General features: G+C 42.9%; 1 long non-coding RNA gene across 1 annotated transcript; it reads left to right on the top strand.

The window, feature by feature from the left end:
• The first annotated feature begins 6551 nt into the window (after positions 1–6551).
• On the top strand, positions 6552–15787 carry LOC133265844 (uncharacterized). The gene is made up of 2 exons (XR_009742153.1): positions 6552–12355; positions 13635–15787. It is a non-coding gene; the product is annotated as an uncharacterized LOC133265844 (long non-coding RNA).
• Positions 15788–16867: the final 1080 nt, after the last annotated feature.

The raw sequence follows: 16867 nt of genomic DNA, 5'->3' as shown, positions 1-16867 counted from the left end.
TTAACTCCATCGCTAGGGCTTCCATCCACTCTCAGGAGAGATCATTCCATTTATTTGTTATGATTTGGCTGTATGGATTTTTTAAGTTTTATTTTTATTTTCATTGACAAACCAAGCAATAAAGATTGGGTTGCCAGGCCCAAACTTCTCCACAGTAGAGACTGGGTTTTTTTTTAACTGAGAATGGGAAAAAGCTTTCAATGTAGAATCGCCTCCCCCTTCCTGCTCGCCATCACGAAACTGACTACAGAAGCATTTCATTCATCCCCTGAACTGTAATCCCTTGAGAACTCAAATACTCCATAACCTGAAAACACTCTTCGTTTTGAAGGATAAGAAATAATGGACTGTTTCCACAGTAGGGAAAATGCAAGGTTTTTGTCTTGAATTAGTGTCAGCTTTTACCAGGACACTGGGTTTTATATGTATTTCTGAACTAGACACGTGTTATGATCCTGTGTGTGTTCTCTGCCGCGTTGTCTCTATTACTAAGCAGAGTCTGTTTGTCTAGGGGTCCAGTTTCCCGTATCAGACAGTTCTGAGCCTGATTCTGATTTGTTTTACACCACTGCTCTAAATCAGACAGTTGCTATCAACAGGATGATTGATGCCAGCCTGAAGCAAAGGTGGGTAAGACTGACCTCGTGCACTTTGCATTTCAAGGAGGAATCAAATTTTGCTTCCCAACTTTCACCTTTGGTTATAGGCAAGCAGTATCTAGCTTTGCAAAGGGAAACAGTTGGAGGAAGACTATACGGGGGACAAAATGCAGTTAGATTGTGTTTTGCCTGTGAATTTGCAGGCTGCTGTGCTAGGCATCCAGCTCTTTGTACCAACAGGAGTGCTAATATGATGTATTAAATGTCACACCAGCATCGCTGGGTATGCATATCTCTCCTGTTGTACTGCCTGTTTATGCTTATTCAGCTCTTTGAATAATTTAACACATTTCATACTCCAAATTACCCACAACAGTTTGACGGGGCTGCTGGCAGTTTACTTGAAACACTCAGTGTTAGGTCAAAGTAGGGCCCAAGCATCTGCTAAATAGAAGGACATCTCATACTTAGCAAAGCATAATTAGATGTATTCCTGCACACTTTTCCTTAAAAAAATAGGTAAATCCATGCTAATCCCAGTGATACCATAGAATTAAAGGGCTGTACTTGACACTGCTGTCTGTAGCTCTACATCACAATGGATTTGGCTGAAGAAGAATTGTGGAGGCCAATAGTTGCTGAAGACAGATAAAACTAAGCAAGCTAGCACAGCTGTATCAGCATGTCATTCATGCAGTTGGAGAGCAGAGGTACTGATTGCCTTGGTTCAGTTAGGCTGGAATTAGGGATTTGGGAAACTTCACTGTCAGAAGTACAACATTCTTCTGGTTGAATAACCAACCTGGAAGCTAAAGCTAAATGACCTTAAATTGCCAGCTGGCTTTGAGAAGGGAAGAAAACCCTCATGCTTGTCTCTCTGTTCTAGAGAGGATGTTAACATTTTGAGGCCGGAACTTTAATTTCACCAAGGGAAGGAAAGTCTCATTCTGTATGTCTGTCTGAACACCAAGCCAACCTTGATGCTGCATTGGGCCAGCACCTACCTCCTGACTTGACTGGAGATGGGATGCAGCTGTTGGATGTCCCATTGAGCACATGGACTGAGCACATGGTGTTCTATACTCATCCATCCCCTGCACTGTTGGAATCAGAGTCATAGGCAGTGCCCATCTCAGACTTACACCACAAAATCATAGGCTTCATCTTTCCCTACCATCAATTAGCTCAGGCCCTTACCCTGAGAACATTTATGCTCTGTGGGTGTAGAAGAGAAGAAATGAAGAAAATGGGGCATGGTCCTTGGCTGGACAGCTGGGTCTGGGCATCCTGCTCAGGATTAATGTGAGTGCTGGTCCATAAAGTGCTGCTGTTGTTTGGGTTAAATTAGGAAGAAGACACAGAGCTAGGACAAAGTACCTGATGTTTTATGTATGTGCCTAGCTGGCATGGGGTGCTGCTTAGCCACTAGTATTGTCACCTCTTTGTCTTTTTATTGTAAGGAAGATGCAAAATGAGCATTACTTTCACAATGGTACCTATCTGCCCCCCACCTGAGTGGGGCAAGGCTGTGTGGTAGTCCACACTGGACCATTTACACTTGAGACAGAAGTGGCCCAGCAATAAATCAGTGGACTTGGCATGGTGCTGCTCAAAACAATTTTGGGGTTTAGCTGGTAGAAGGTTTGAAACTGCTGACTGTGGGGTGGATGTGGCTCCAAGCCACTAGTGATGCAGCAGGCTGGGGCTGGGAGGAGGACTGATCTCCCCTAGGGGCAACCAGCTCTGCATCAGCATCTCTCCACACTCTTCCACTCAAGCAGAAACCAGAGAAGGGGCAGGGCAGCAAAAAGGTGAGTGTTTTCAATTAAGACTTAGAAATCTCAGCCCTCACAGCGCATCCGGTGGGAAGAATCTCTCCCCAGTCCTGCTGCTTGCCCAGGGCCTCGCAAAGGGTACAGTCAGAGGAGATAGTTGCACAGTGACAGCAGGGCTCTGATTGAGTGAACCTCCCAGGTCCAAAGCACCACGCTGCTCTGGAGGATATGCTGAAAATCTTTCTGGGGGATTTACACATCCTTACTACAACTGGGGGTCTGTAATGAAATGTTTGCTTATCATCCATTTAACCCGCTTCGAAGCGGTCTGAGCCTGCATTGTAACCTCAGGTCAAAACTATTTTGGATAGCTGAAACTCATGATAAACACATGCTTTTGAAGGTTAGAAAGCCATCAGAGGGAGACATCAGATTCGCATCTTTATTATTAGAAGGGGAGAAAATCCAGGAGTGTTCAGCGCAGCAAGTTTTGTATAAAACATGAAAAGCAGATGGGGGGAGGTGGCAGAAGGAAGGAGGAATCTTTTTTGATGGCAAACAACATTGCTTCTGCAGCAAATCCTTTTTCCTTGTAATTTAAGATGGTGCTTGAAATAAGGAGCCAGCTGCACCGGGGGGGAGCAGAGGGCAGCCTGTCCTTTTGGGTGCTTGATTGGCTCTTTCGTGTATACCTGATAATTACTAGGGAGCTGGTAGGAATCCAGTTGTGCTACTTGAACGTGCATTGAGCAGCATCGTATTCACAGCAGCCCTGCTTGCTCTGAGATCTCTGAGAGAGGGAGAGAAGCTTGTCACACAGCACAAGTCTTTACAAATATTAAGTTATGGCCTTACCTAAACTTCAGTATAACTGGACCTTATAAAGGGCTATGCCTACCTTGGGGTTTTCAGCTTATTAAGCAAGCTAGATGAAGGCATTTCACGTAGAAAATATGCCTTTATTTCCCAGCTCCATACAGAAATCCTGCTTCACCCTCTGTGATACGGGAGGACTCCAAGAGCATAATCTTGAGTGCAGTCTCATGGATGTGGCTTTTAACAACATCATCAGAGTCTGGGGCTGATGTGAGATGAGGGGAGATGGGGAAGATGGGGAATCTCTTCACACGTGCCTGCTCTGAACTGCAGCTCAGAGCTACAGCCACCTGCTTGAGTATTGCACAGGGAAACCAGAAGCACTTTCATTACTGTTTAAAACAAATCTTGATAGATGTGTGCATATGTGTCTGTATAGATACACACACACAAAAGCCTAAGTCTCATTCTATAAAATCACAATCCTGTACATTTAAATCACCTGTCCCTGAACAGTTTTCTGTACAAAGAGCAGAGCTCCATGCTGAAACTTTTCCCTTTGTCCCCAGTATCAGCCATATTATGCCCAACCCAACAAACTTTGCACCCTTGCAGAACTTCTGCCTCAGTCCGATAATTCACAGGTTTACTGACTCAACAGCCAGCTACAGGTGTGACAGCAAAGCATCAGCAAAGGATTCCTTCACTGGGAGGACTCCACATTTCCTCTCTTCCCAGGACCTCCATGATAAATGGGCTCAGTTTCCAAGTGAGAAGATGCTGGTTTTTTGTCTTTTCCCCTAATGGTCAGAGATGGCAAACTCCCTCTGGGATCTGTGCATTCAGCTTTGTTCTTTCTCCCTCCCCTGCTGTCGCCAGTAATTAAAACTGAGCGAAGAAACTGAACATGCTATTTTTTGAATAGATATTTGAAATTTAAAGTGGAAAAAAAAAAAAGTTGTGAAACTTGTCAGATCAATGATTTGACACATATTATTTAGCTGGCTCTAAATATTCTGGAGTGAGAACTTAGTTAACAACTTGTTAACAAAGCATAATTCGGAATAAAACCCAGCTCTCTCTTTGCTAGCTGCATTTGCAATATGGAGTTGGTTCTAATAACTCTCTCTCTTATATACTGATGTGGCCCTTTCTACTGCAGTTTCTAAGAGTTTTTGCCACTGTAATGCACAGAACTAGGATGGAAACTAAACACAGAGGCAGCATCCCCCAAAGCTTGGTGCTCAGGATGGTGCTGACTTGTTGAGTCACATGCAGGACGTTGGTGTTTGGGAATTCTGGCTTGAGTTTCCCAAATTCTTAAAAAATGGACTCATCTCATGACGTATTGAAGAGCAATTTCTCTGAGGAGTCAAAAACAAAAACAAAATAAAAATAAAAATATGGTCATTGTCATTTCTTTTTCTCATGCCTGCACTATAGTCTGCTATCTCTGGCCAGATTGATGCTTCTCACAGTCTTTGGGTTTCTTCTAAAGACTACTTTTTAATGAAGGGTCAATGGGCCCTTCATTAAAAGTGCATCCCTTACACCCTCACACCTGCAAACAGTGGATTTCTGCACATGAAATGGAAGGGCAAGCACATCCTGCTACCAATTTTGACTCTGTAGAGTGATGTAGCATATAATCTCTATTCTTTTTCCTGTGATTTGTTAGTGGCTGTTGCTAGGTAATGCCTTTTCCAGTAAGCATCAGTGAGCTAATGTGAGGGCTTCAAGAATGTTTCATTATATAATTAAGCCCTTGGTGGTGCTGACTTCTGCTTTACTAAAGTCTCATATCTTTTTCATGTAAGCAAAAAAGTTGTTTGGCATTACACATGGGGGCACAAAAAACACCTCCGAAGCCAATGTAATTTCTTGTTAACATTACTGTGTTCTGCTTTCTTTTATTATTACACACAGCTATCAGCCACCTGTCACAGTGGCATCTAGTTAGACTGTATGTTGTTTAGATAGGTAACATGACAAATACATGGAATATGTGGCCCACTGGAAGTATCACTAGATTCCAGATATCTCTCTGGACTCCATACTCCATTAAACAAATGTGGTCCCTTTGTTCTGACATCTGGACACTTAGTCTAACCGTGACCTTTGCTTCCCAGGGACAGAACTGAGATACAGAAGAGCTACTTCAAGAGGATGTGACTGGCTAAACTGAAGGTGGGAGTAGAGATTTTCTCCATGATCATCAGACACGTGAGCCTCAAGGGTAAGATGAAGAAAAGTGTGGAAGACATGCAGGTGAGAAGATGTAAACACAAAGTATAATGTTAAGAGTTTATATTTTGTCAGGTTTCACACTAAGTTTCAAGATCGGTAACTTAACATTAGAGGGAGAATACTTGGACATCACAGTATTCAGGACTGCGATGCATAAAGTAACCCTGATGTAAATTTGCTTAGCATCAAGGATGCCTAGCAAATAACAAGAAAGAAACCCTTTACAAGGCAGCTTTGATTGGCCCTGGCACTGTGTGTGAAAGTCTAACTTAGTTCTAAGACTGTCAGGGTAAGTGAAAGAAGAGCCTTTGTAATTTTTGTCTTACAATTATGTCACTCAGTCCCGTAGCCTTCATTCTGCCTGTGTAATTTGTAAGAGACGACAAGTCATTCAAAGTACCTCTGTTTACAGTCTCAGTAATAGAACACCACTGTCAGGCAGATTCCATGAACTGCAGACCCTGTGTTGACAGATGGGGTTTGTGACTGATCGTTTGATGGGCGCTGTGGGTGAGGCTATAGGGGAATAGTGGGAGAAGAACAGGGCACTGGGGTTTTTGAGTTCCAAGGTCATGTCGGTTACCAGTGAGAACAGCTTCCAGTGTTTTCTCTGTTGCATTGTTATCTTGGAACTGGTGATGAAGTTTTAATTGGGGAAGGGCAAGGAGGATCCTGCTCTCATCCTGCACAGCTACACGGATACTGCTGCTACCAGCAGCTCGGGGCAGGATTTCAGAAGCTGTTAGCTTTCCACCAGGCACTAGCCAGCAGAAAGCGAAGAAGAATAAGGCGGGCATTGCTGAGGAGTATCTCCTGTAGATAATGCAAATCTGGTGAGAAGAGCCAAAATGATATGTCTGAAGATAGAAATGCCTTGCACAGAATGGATGTGGCATAGACAGCAGTACAAGTCCCCCTATGAACTGTTATTACAGCTAACCCGATTCAGCCTATTTCTATGGCTTGGTGAGCTTTAGGACTCTCTGCTGGAGCCATATACTATGAAGCTGGTGATTAAATGCAATGCATTTCCACTCTGTAACAAAAACAACAACAACAAAACTCAACCCACAAGAAAACAAAGCAAAACCTCCATGCTCCATTACGTGAAAACTACTCTAGCAATTAGCTAATACCAGTTATCTTCTTGCTATGCCAATCTTCTTGCTACTTCCCAATACCGCAAAGCATAGTTTTGATATTGGAATGCTAACAATTATTTATTAGGTGCCTCAAAGCATTCAGGATCGCAGTTATAGGATCCCTTGTGTTTTAGGGCTGTAAAAACAAAGAACAAAAGAAGAGTCCCCAACTAACACGCTCACAAAGTAACTCCAAGGCAATTGGCAACAGATGAATACTGACAGAGGTAAAGTAGTATGCTGGGAATGATTATAGAAGAACTGTCAGTATGAAAGGCAGTGTTCATGAAATACCTTTAATCTAGCCACCGGTGATTATTCTTTTTCTGGGCAATCCACTCTATCCTCTCCCCCCCCCCCCCCAGTATCTTACAGGATGTAGCAAGCATGCATTCGAAGGTGCTGTGCTCTTGCAGGAGACCAGCCTCCCTTCTTGTCTCCATGAGGTGAGAGACAGAGATTTTCAAACCTGTTAAAAGTCATTCTGAAGCAAGGGATGGATCCCCAGGATCCTGGCCCCGGGTTTCTCACCCTGAAGCAGAAGACAACGCTGTCATTCAGAACAGCAAGTTCCCATTCACAGTTATTTGTCATGTTAATTACTAAAGACAAAATTCTCCTTCATCTTAATCGTGCGGGTCAAAGCAGAGAAGTTTAGCACTTCAGAACATCAAACTTTGCTTTCATCTGTGTACAGGACATCATTCTGAAATTCCTTTTGATCAATTAGAAAAAAAAAGGAAGGAAGACAATTTGAAAGTTTGCTAGTGGCTGGGGTTGTCATCTCTTTGTTAAAATCAAGGGAAAAGGAGTCTCTCTAGTCATTAGCCATTGACTGGGGGTGTCCATAACATCCCAACCAGAGCAGGTAAAGCTGAGTAAAAGCCATGAGCAAATATTGACAACCGCTTCCCCCTGTAGTCATGCAGGATCCTCGTCACATCATTCTCACTTCACTAATTTAAATCCAAGTTGTTAGCACGATTAGATCCCTGTGTACTGTGCTATAGGAAATACCCCTGGCTCAAACCCCTGCATTTTTCACGGAAAGTGGATGCCTATCATGACTGTAATTTACTGCACAGTGTACCTACGCGCTCCCACATTAGCTGCAATCTCTGTCGTGCTCACGCCAACATTCCAGCACTATTTGGCATTTCATGAACGCAGTATTTATCACTGAAGTTCATACAAAGTTGCAAACCCTAACAAGGCTTATCAGCTTTTACAAACCATCTCTGTCCACTGGAGTGTGACATGCTGAGTATAATTCCACTCCCTGTGCACTCATCAGATGTGAAGGAGGAAAGGGGGGGCTTCAAAGCAGTGTTTCGTATCGTTTTAAATGAATCGTGAAATCAAATGTCCATATAGCCACTAAGTTCCTGCAGGTGAGATGCAACTGCAAGCTGGGCACTTCAAGCAGTCCCTCAGTCAAATAAAATCTTCTCATCATTACTGATGTGGTAATTGTGCCCTGGAAAAGAGCAGCGCATTGGTTGTGCAAGGGGAGAGAGGGACTTGGAGCTCAGTTCCAGAAGTCACACTGAGTGCAGACCAGGTCAGTCAGCCTTGGTTTACCTGCTGTCAAGAGGCAAATCACCAGTTACTGGATTTATTTCAGAAACATATCAGAAAGTATAATTAAATATGCAAGTGTATGTTTGCCTCTGAAGTTTTGAAATATTGTGGTATTTGTACCAAGAACTTGGCAACCTGATTTTCTGCTGGTCCAACCCTATATCTAGAGCAAGAGCAGAGACAAGAAAGCTTGTGAAGGGGCTTGCAGTACCTGTATTTTTGTGTGTCTACATGCCTCTGGGTATATAACACCCCATCACCACCCCTTTCCTGCTTGTCAGGCACAAGTGTGACACACTGATGTGGGTGGAATTTGATTGAGAAATGAGCTACTGTTTGTATTGTCATCACAGAGCTCTCTAAAAGCATGAAGTCAGTCTGAAAAAAATCAGGATGTTAAAAATGAATGCTAATTCTTTTCGCTTTTCTGCTCTGTTTTTTGGTTCACGTCACTTGTGTAAGGTGGTGTTGGGATTTTTGGTATGAGTAGAAATCAGAAACACCTCTTTGATAACAAGATTTCACAAACGCTTATTCTCTCTCTCTAATTCCATGATATCAAGAGTCAGGCTGATAAGTTTAATGTCTTGAGGTAATTCCTTAATTATTGTGTAGGCTTTCATAGTTCCATTGACTTCAGCTGAGATGTTACAACAACTGAAGGTATGTGCCCTAATATTTGCAATTAAAAAGAATAAGACTGGCTAAAGTTTGTGTATAGAGCACAGCAATATATCCCCTGCCAGGGAAATGTTTGTAATGGCTGAAGAATGGGATGGGAGATCTTAGGTATCAAATTAAAAATAATCTATTCATTGCATTTAAAAATCCAGTGTTTAATAGGTTTATGTATGCAGTTGCATAGCTGTAAATGCATTCCTTTGCTAGCAAGTGCTTTAGAGATGTTGGTGTGTCCATTTAATAGCCACCACCACATTTCCCTGCTATATTCACCCTGGCCAGAGCAGCCTGTGTCACCAAGAAGGCATAGCCCCAGGCTGACTCCTTCAGCTGGCCATGGGAGCCCGGCTCAGCAATTAAAGCAGATACAGGCACACCTACAGGCAGCGTTTTCTCTGCCTGTTTTTCATCATCCGTTATACTGTTTGCACCCATAGACCATGGTAAAATTTTCCATGGTTGCAGTTTGAGCTGCTTCAGTAAATGTTGTTCATGAAAAGGGAACACTTGTTGCTTCTTTTTGCCCTCCCCGGGATCCTTTTTGGTGAGGTTTTTGCAGCTAGTGGAATCCAAGGCACAGGCGTTGTGACCTGGAGCACAGGAGCAAGTTCCCTGCCTGCCTTTGTGAACTGACTCATGCTCTAACCTTGGTCAGGTCACTCGGGTGGTGGTGGTGGTGATGGTGTTCTCTGTATCTCAGAATTTAAAATGCATATTTTGTTCTCCTCACAATTCTGACATTGTAAACATCTTTCTGGCTCTAGCGACAATCTGTATCATTTTAGATATACATTATCCTGTACAAAAATACCCACCCACACCCCGTACTCTGAAAAAATCACAGTCGCCGAAACTCCAAATTTAAATTGAAATATGTAGAGCTGTGTAGACAAGAGGACATCTCTCCAAATGTGAGTCGATAGCCTTTTTCTCTCAAAACAGTTTGGCTTATCAGAAATTCCTAGTCTTCAAGTTTACAACTCAGTCTCCAACTGGGAGCTGCTGGACCACCCAGCAGCCAGAGCTGGGACACATTCTTCAGCAGTATATTTGCTTTGCCAAGGGAGAGGATGGTTTCATTGCAAATGTCAGCTGCAGGCTGATGCTTCATCTTCCTCAATACTGTCCCATCCCTCACATGCTCCCTGCCCTCTCCCCATAGCTGGTTTTTGCATTACGTCTGTCACTGTCTCCTTGCTGCCTTACCTCCAGCAACTAGGAAGAAAAGGATGCAAGAACAGACAAAACAGTGTTCCTACTGCATTTTAGCCTGGCTATGCAAATATCTGTAGCAGCTAAAACCAGCAGTCATAAGGATATTCCTGCTTTAGCCCTGTAATCCTGGACTGGAAAGAGTCCTGCACTACCCACTTGTCATCAGATCCTCTGCTCCTCTGCCAGTAGGTTGGTGGTGGCATTGAAAGGCACCTGATGTTTCTTGGGACTTGGACTGTCATGGCTCACTGTGAGGAACAGATTATGGAGCTTAAGGTTCTTCACTGAGAAGGCCCTGATTCCAGATCTATAAATAGGTCCCCCTCTATTCAACTCATGTACATCTCTGCTGTCTCAAGCATGGCCAGAGAGAGGTTGTCATCCTGGGCACTCTAGCAGCCCTTCAACTCTCACAGAGAGGCACGGAAGGAAAAGTAGTCTCTAAGATAGAGAAGGACGCATATCATGCTTTTACTCTCCACAGCAATCTCAGTATTTTGTATGTACTTATTGCTCTGAGTTTGTATCCCTTTCCCACCTGTACTTACACTGTCTTTTTTTTCCGTGGCTTGTTATTATTTCTATTGAGCAATCTTCAGCCGAACCGGGAGATCTTGCAGTGAGTCACTTACTTGAACATTATTGCCTAGTTCTTTGCACAAGACAGATTGGATATGAATGAGATCTCTTGTCCTTATGATTTCCTCTTATTTCACAAGACATTTTCTTCAGAACTCTCCCTGCAATAAATTATGTGGTATATTTATTTTTTCTTCTACCATGCTATAGCTCTGTGCTTTTTTTTTCTTTGTCGTTTCTCATTTTTTAGACACTTCTTCTTCTATGATCTGCTGCTGTTGTTTTCTGTTTTTTTCCTCTCACAATCTCTTAGCTATATCCTTGGGAATTTTTCCCTTGTGCATTTTTTAGCACAGTGAATGTATTTGATGTATTCAAAATGAGAGCTTGAGCTAAGTATTTAAAGTAACAAAATGATTTCCCTCTTTTATCTTTCAGATGTTGTGTAATGACTGGGAAAAAATAAAAGCAGTTGAAATGTTTTAAATGAGGTATAGAACTGTAAGGAATACATTCCTATGTATCGTTTTCTGATCTTCGTAATGTCGCATGAGTGAAAGACTTTGGAGGTGCTTTACTTCTAAAGACTCACTTGCCTGGATTTCAGCAACTGCCTTTGGGAAGAGCCTGCAAACCCCATGTCTAATCAAAGGGAGGGTGAGTGTATTTGGGGTGGATGATACTGAAATGGGACTTAGAGATAGCACATGTCCGTGGTATTTATAGGAGTCCCATCTTAGCACTGTATGTCACTGCCAATTCATCCATCAAAACATCACTACATTCCCTTGCTTACCAACTCTCCTGCCCTGTTATCCCCTCTAAACCTTTTTACTCCCACACTGCTTGATGGAGGTTTGCTAGAAGTTTGGATTTAACCCAGTTGTGGCCTTTCTGTGGAGGAGTGCTGGAGGAAAAGTTGGTTTGAACTGAAGCTGAAATCCAGTGGATGGTTTTGAAATACAGGTACATACTGACATTCGAATATTATTGCTAAGTCCCATTTCTGTTCTCCCAGCAACTTGGCTATTCAAACCCTAGTTAGCCATGGCTAAGGGCAGATAGATAGCTTCTTCTACAGCAGGTCTAACCCATTTTACCCCAGCTCTGCCTGCTGTTTTTAACTTAAGTAGCATCTCTAGTTGACAAAATGGACAGGTTAGGAGGGGATTTGTTTCATTTATGTCATATAACATCTGAGTTGACTTTCAAAATATAATAATTCGTTTATATGTCTTCAAGTAGAAATTCAATTGCCAAAGCACTGCTCACAAAGGAAGCCTTTGGGGATCTATATATTAGAATGCACTGAATATTAGTCTGTGGAGCAATGTCTGGCCTGGCTGAGGCTTAATGTCCAACATGTGTCATTAAATAATAGTATAGCAACATATAAAACACCTGCCAGACCATTCCTCCTCCTCCTCTGTACTATGTTTAGCTACTAAGGATGGCTGTTTCCCGTCAAGATTACTTTCATGTTTTATGTTTAAAACTAGAACTAAACTTCTTCACCTGGATTGCAGTGCAACATTAGGACATGTCATTTGGGGAAGTGGTGGGATTTATCTCCTTGGTAGCTTTCAAGGATCATCTACACAAAACCATCCGCAATCTGATCTGGTGTTGATGTTAATGCAACTTCAAGAAGCAGGAGGTTGGCCTAGAAACCTCCGGAGGTCCTTTTTAAATGTTTTTTTTCTATGATCTTACAGTTCTGGTAAGTGTGTTACAGTAAAATAACCAGATGGATTTTTTGGAAGTATAGAACAGATACCCTGAGGGCAGAAAACAGTATGTGGAGAAGACGACATGGGTGGGGGAAAGACACTCGCTGATTTCCATTTATGAGTTATAGAACCAGGACTCCTACAAGGAGTTGAGAAATTTCTCTTGATTTGAGATGAGAAAAACACTTCTGAGTAGCTTTTCACAGTAAGACTGCCTGGCTTGTGATCCTCATCCTGTCTTGAGAAGGATAGACAGTGTTTCAAATGGTAGGGTTGGGCTGGTTCCTGCTCTATCTAATCAGTTTGGTGCATGTATCTTTGCAGTAGGGATTAAATAAGTCTTGTCTCCTGTGGTTTTATTAAAGGGCAGAGAGGAAGCAAGAAGCCTTTTACTTCTGACAGTGTTTCGTCTGGTTGCCTGAGGTATCTACTGCTGGGGGAGACAGAAGAAAGAACAGCTAAATCTCACTGCTGTACCCAAGGCTAATGCTGGAGAGCTTTGTGGTGGGGCTGGGTCTATACCTGAAGCTTGCTTCCTCCATCCACAGGGCCAAATCAGCAGGAGACAGATTCAGGAATAGTGTTGGAAAGGGGAAGATTCGTAATGTGTTCAGCATGCCTCAAAGTTTCCTCCAGAGGCAAAATTCCTTGCACGCCGGGAGTGGTTTTGCAGCCAGGGTTGCTCAGCTGGACACCTTACCCAGGGGTGTGCTATGTAGCAGCTTGATGTTCCCTTGGGTCAAGCCAGTGTCTTTTTCTTCCTTTTCCATATACATTCTTCTTACTAGATCAGCCCAAACCTCCTGCTGTCACTGAAGCCAATGGGTTTTTTTTTTGTGCAAAGCCAGACTTGCACTCAGGAAGGGGAAGGGCCAGCTCCGGCTGTTCTGCCAGTAGATCTCCCTGCACGCATGGCTGTGGTAGATGTGCTGTGTCTTCCCTGGGAAAACTGACTTCTAACACACTGAACTTCACATCATGCCTGATGGGAATTTTTCATATGGATTATTTATTTTTTTCTCCTCCTATTTGGGCTTCTGGTGTCAACTTTAATCAAGCCCCACAAATTTCAAAAGGTGAAATTATAAAGAAAGTTCATTCTTCCATTGCAAAGCACTCTTTCCACTATCAATAAATAGTTCTGTGTTTATTTATAAATGACAGGGCAACCAGAGTACTGACACTAGATAAAAAACCTGAACTGCTTTACACTGTTCTGCATCATGCATTCAAATAACTTCCACATTTTCTCTCTTCCTTTGACTGCAGCATTTTCTTGAAGAAGACGTTGCTTTGGTGCACTGAACAAAAACAAGGCCAGATGAAACCAAATAGCACTGAGCACCGAGTCCTTGCTGCTTGGTAGAAGTCACTCGGCAATTTTGCAGATGCTGAAAGTCCCAACCTTCAGCCCCTATGGTGGTGTCCTTTGTAATACGAGGATTTATCAGCTGGTTTTCATAGCCATGTAGGTCAGTTTTTAGTCTTTTCTGCAATGCTGTGTGTTCTGTATTATACTCCTGCAATTGCATATTTGCATGCCTACTCAATTACCACCAGAAAGTTATCTTCAAAAGCGCAAAGACTGTCACTGCTATCCTTCCTAAGAATGCAGGAATGATAATCGTTAAGGAGGAAAATTACTTGTACACAGTATTGACTTTTTTGCCCCACTGCCTGTCATTACTTGGTAGGTTTTGCTCAGTGCAGGACAGTGAGCAGCCTGCTCCATGCAGATCTTGGCTGGCTTAGGAGGGATAGGCAGCAGGCAGGGCTCTCACAGGCAGTGCCAGCCCCTTGGCTCATGGCAGGGCATGAGTGACCCACCCTTAGCAGCCTCTCATTCCAGCTTTGAAGCAAAGGGTAGCAAGAGGCTTCAGAAAGATGAGAGCTCCAGCCATGAGTGGGGGAATGGCCCACTAAATGATTGGTGGAATTGAAGCATTTATTGATTTAAGAGCATTCTTTTCTTTTGCCTTGCTTTTGTCTTCTAAGGCAACTTTCTTCTGAATTTATGTCCCACATTGTCACATCAGGAGGAAAATACATGAGAAATGTTTTGTTATTTCAAATTTATCGCATATTACGTCAGCTGGCACTGTGGACTCACAATATGTAATGCTCCATAAATTATGAAAAATAAATGTTTTATGGGCTTACTACGCACTCTGTTTGAAAACCGTTGAGCTGGGGAGACTCACTGACCCCCGTACAAATTAATGTGCACATGATTTTCATTACTGCAGCTCCGATGGGAAGTTTGAACATCTTTATATATTTATTTAAAGGAAAACGAGGACAGAAGTTGCTTGAATACAGTTAGCTTTTCTGGCAAGAAGCAGGTATCATTTCACCCAGCTCATAACCTATTACTTCCCTCACAGTCATTGTTATTCCAGGCCAAAGCTTAAGCTCAGAATGGGCGCTTCAAGGATTTAGCACAAGCTTCCAGAGGTCAAATCCTGCAGTCTTTAGCCAGGCAAACTAAACCTCCAAGTTGGTAGGGTTTTGTCTATGCAAGGACTGCAGCGTTTGCAGAAAACTAGGAAAGGAGAAGTCAGGCTCCTGCAGAAGGGAAGGCAATGAAAGGTATTTCTACCCAACTTCCCTGCCCTGCTTTCCCTGAGTGTGATGGAGAACGACAATCAGAGAGCCGCGCATCTCAGCTGTCAAGGGCCTCACCAGAAGTGAAAAGCTAAATCTCGAGGCACTGGAGATCTTAAACCTTATCGAACACGGCAGCCTTCAGCTCCGAGCCGCAGGAATCGGAGGGAAACATCCTCACCCGCCTGCATGGGAAAGTGTGTCATCCCATTTTCTGAGGAGCAGAAGTTCACTCCAACATGTGTTGCATGGGAGGCATGCGTCTTTGTGGGGGGAAAGGGCACGGTGACGTCAGGTATGAGGAGCGGTGAAGCGCTCTCGGCTGCTTTGTTTTTGCACCCGAAGATTTCAGTTGCTTGCAAACAGAGGTCAGGTGCTGCAGCTCTTCCCCTGGATGGTTTTTATATCGCAGAGATCCACCACTGCGTTTCTAATAAAGCCATCAAGAGCATAACCGGGAGCTCCCTGCATGGGCTTAAGCAATATAAGTCACTGCTTCAGAGGACGCTCTTAACTTGGGGCTGGATGGATGGAAAAATCTTCCAAGTTATTCACTCCTAATTCAAGTCAGCTGAGGCATCAAAATGTCGGGCAGATGGACAAGATCTTTGGCTGGAGCCAGCCTGTTTTCTGCTGCTGCTAGGGCTATTGCACTCAACACTCTAGACTTCTTAAAATCATTTTTCCTTAAATCACTGGGCTTTTGAGAAATGAGCCTTTGTATAAGCACATTAAAGGAGATTCCTGTGTGCTTTCTAGTGTAAAAGCCCATACTCCAAGGATCCTAACTGTATTAAATCATGGTACTTATCCCAAAACATAGTTTTTCTTCTCATCTTTCTCTCTTCCTTTCTTTTCATGTTGCTATTAAGAATTGCTGGATTTAAAGACTGTGGCTAGAGGATAGTCATTATTATGGTCACTTGGCCAAGAAGACACAGTGAAACTTATTTTTTTGGCAGTTGTATTTTCTCAGAACTGTTAACTCCAGTCCTCTAACCCCGGGGAGTCTCTGTTGGGGAGATGCAAGAAAACAGTTAATAAACAAAATACACCCCAAGTTCCTACTTTCTTTTATTTTGCCGTGATTTTTATAGTGGAAAAGAAATCCTGCCGTTTCGTCTCGTATCCAGTGGAGGGCAGTTAAGCATCACGATACAGAGCGAAGCTGACTTGCACCGCGGCGTAGCACTCTCCAGGAGGCAACCGATGATTGAAATTAGCTGTTCTTTGCCTATGTGAAACATCACTTAGAAATACCTGAAGAATTGAAAAAAAAAAAGGGGGGAAGAAATTGAAAGCTTTTCAATTTTAACAACTACTTTGCAAGTGGAGCAGGAACAGATCTAAAAGTTGGCTTCAGCAGCTAGGGGAGGGGGGGGGGGGGAACAATCTTATATCCATATACCCAAGTTTCAAGTGTTTCCGTGTTTCCTTTTCATGTGTTAATCGGAATATCCAGTATATGGATGGTAATGAAAAAAGTTCCTGATTCCTCTTTTGCTTCCTGCCCTCAACAGTCTTTAGGTTTGAGTACCATACTCGTAATTCTGGAATGGAGCATGATTTTTGAAGGCAAATTTTCCTTTCTTGGTGTCTCAGCTGTACAAGAAAAATAAGACAGTTCTCAAGACCTGGGATTACAATGTAAATATAGCCATCACTGAAACTGTGACTAGTTTGGAAGCGCTCCCTTAGAAGAAAAGTTTAAAACAAACATTCCAATCAGAAACAGAAACCTAACCATGTTCCTCTTAAAAATGGGTCTCCTCCAACTCCTTCAGTTTATAGCACATACCCTTGGGCTATTAGTCTAGAAAAATCTGAAATAAAAACCACACTGTTTTCTGGGTCTGATCATGTATCACTTGGTCAAAAAAAAGAAGTTTAGGTCTTCC

Source organism: Pezoporus flaviventris, unplaced genomic scaffold, assembly GCF_033815535.1.
Source record: "Pezoporus flaviventris isolate CSIRO_AGI_PZ_B2104156 unplaced genomic scaffold, CSIRO_AGI_Pfla_v1 ptg000006l, whole genome shotgun sequence".
Classification (NCBI taxonomy): Eukaryota; Metazoa; Chordata; class Aves; order Psittaciformes; family Psittacidae; genus Pezoporus; species Pezoporus flaviventris.
Note: the sequence above shows the minus strand (reverse complement) of the source record. Positions and strands in the feature narration are given on the sequence as shown.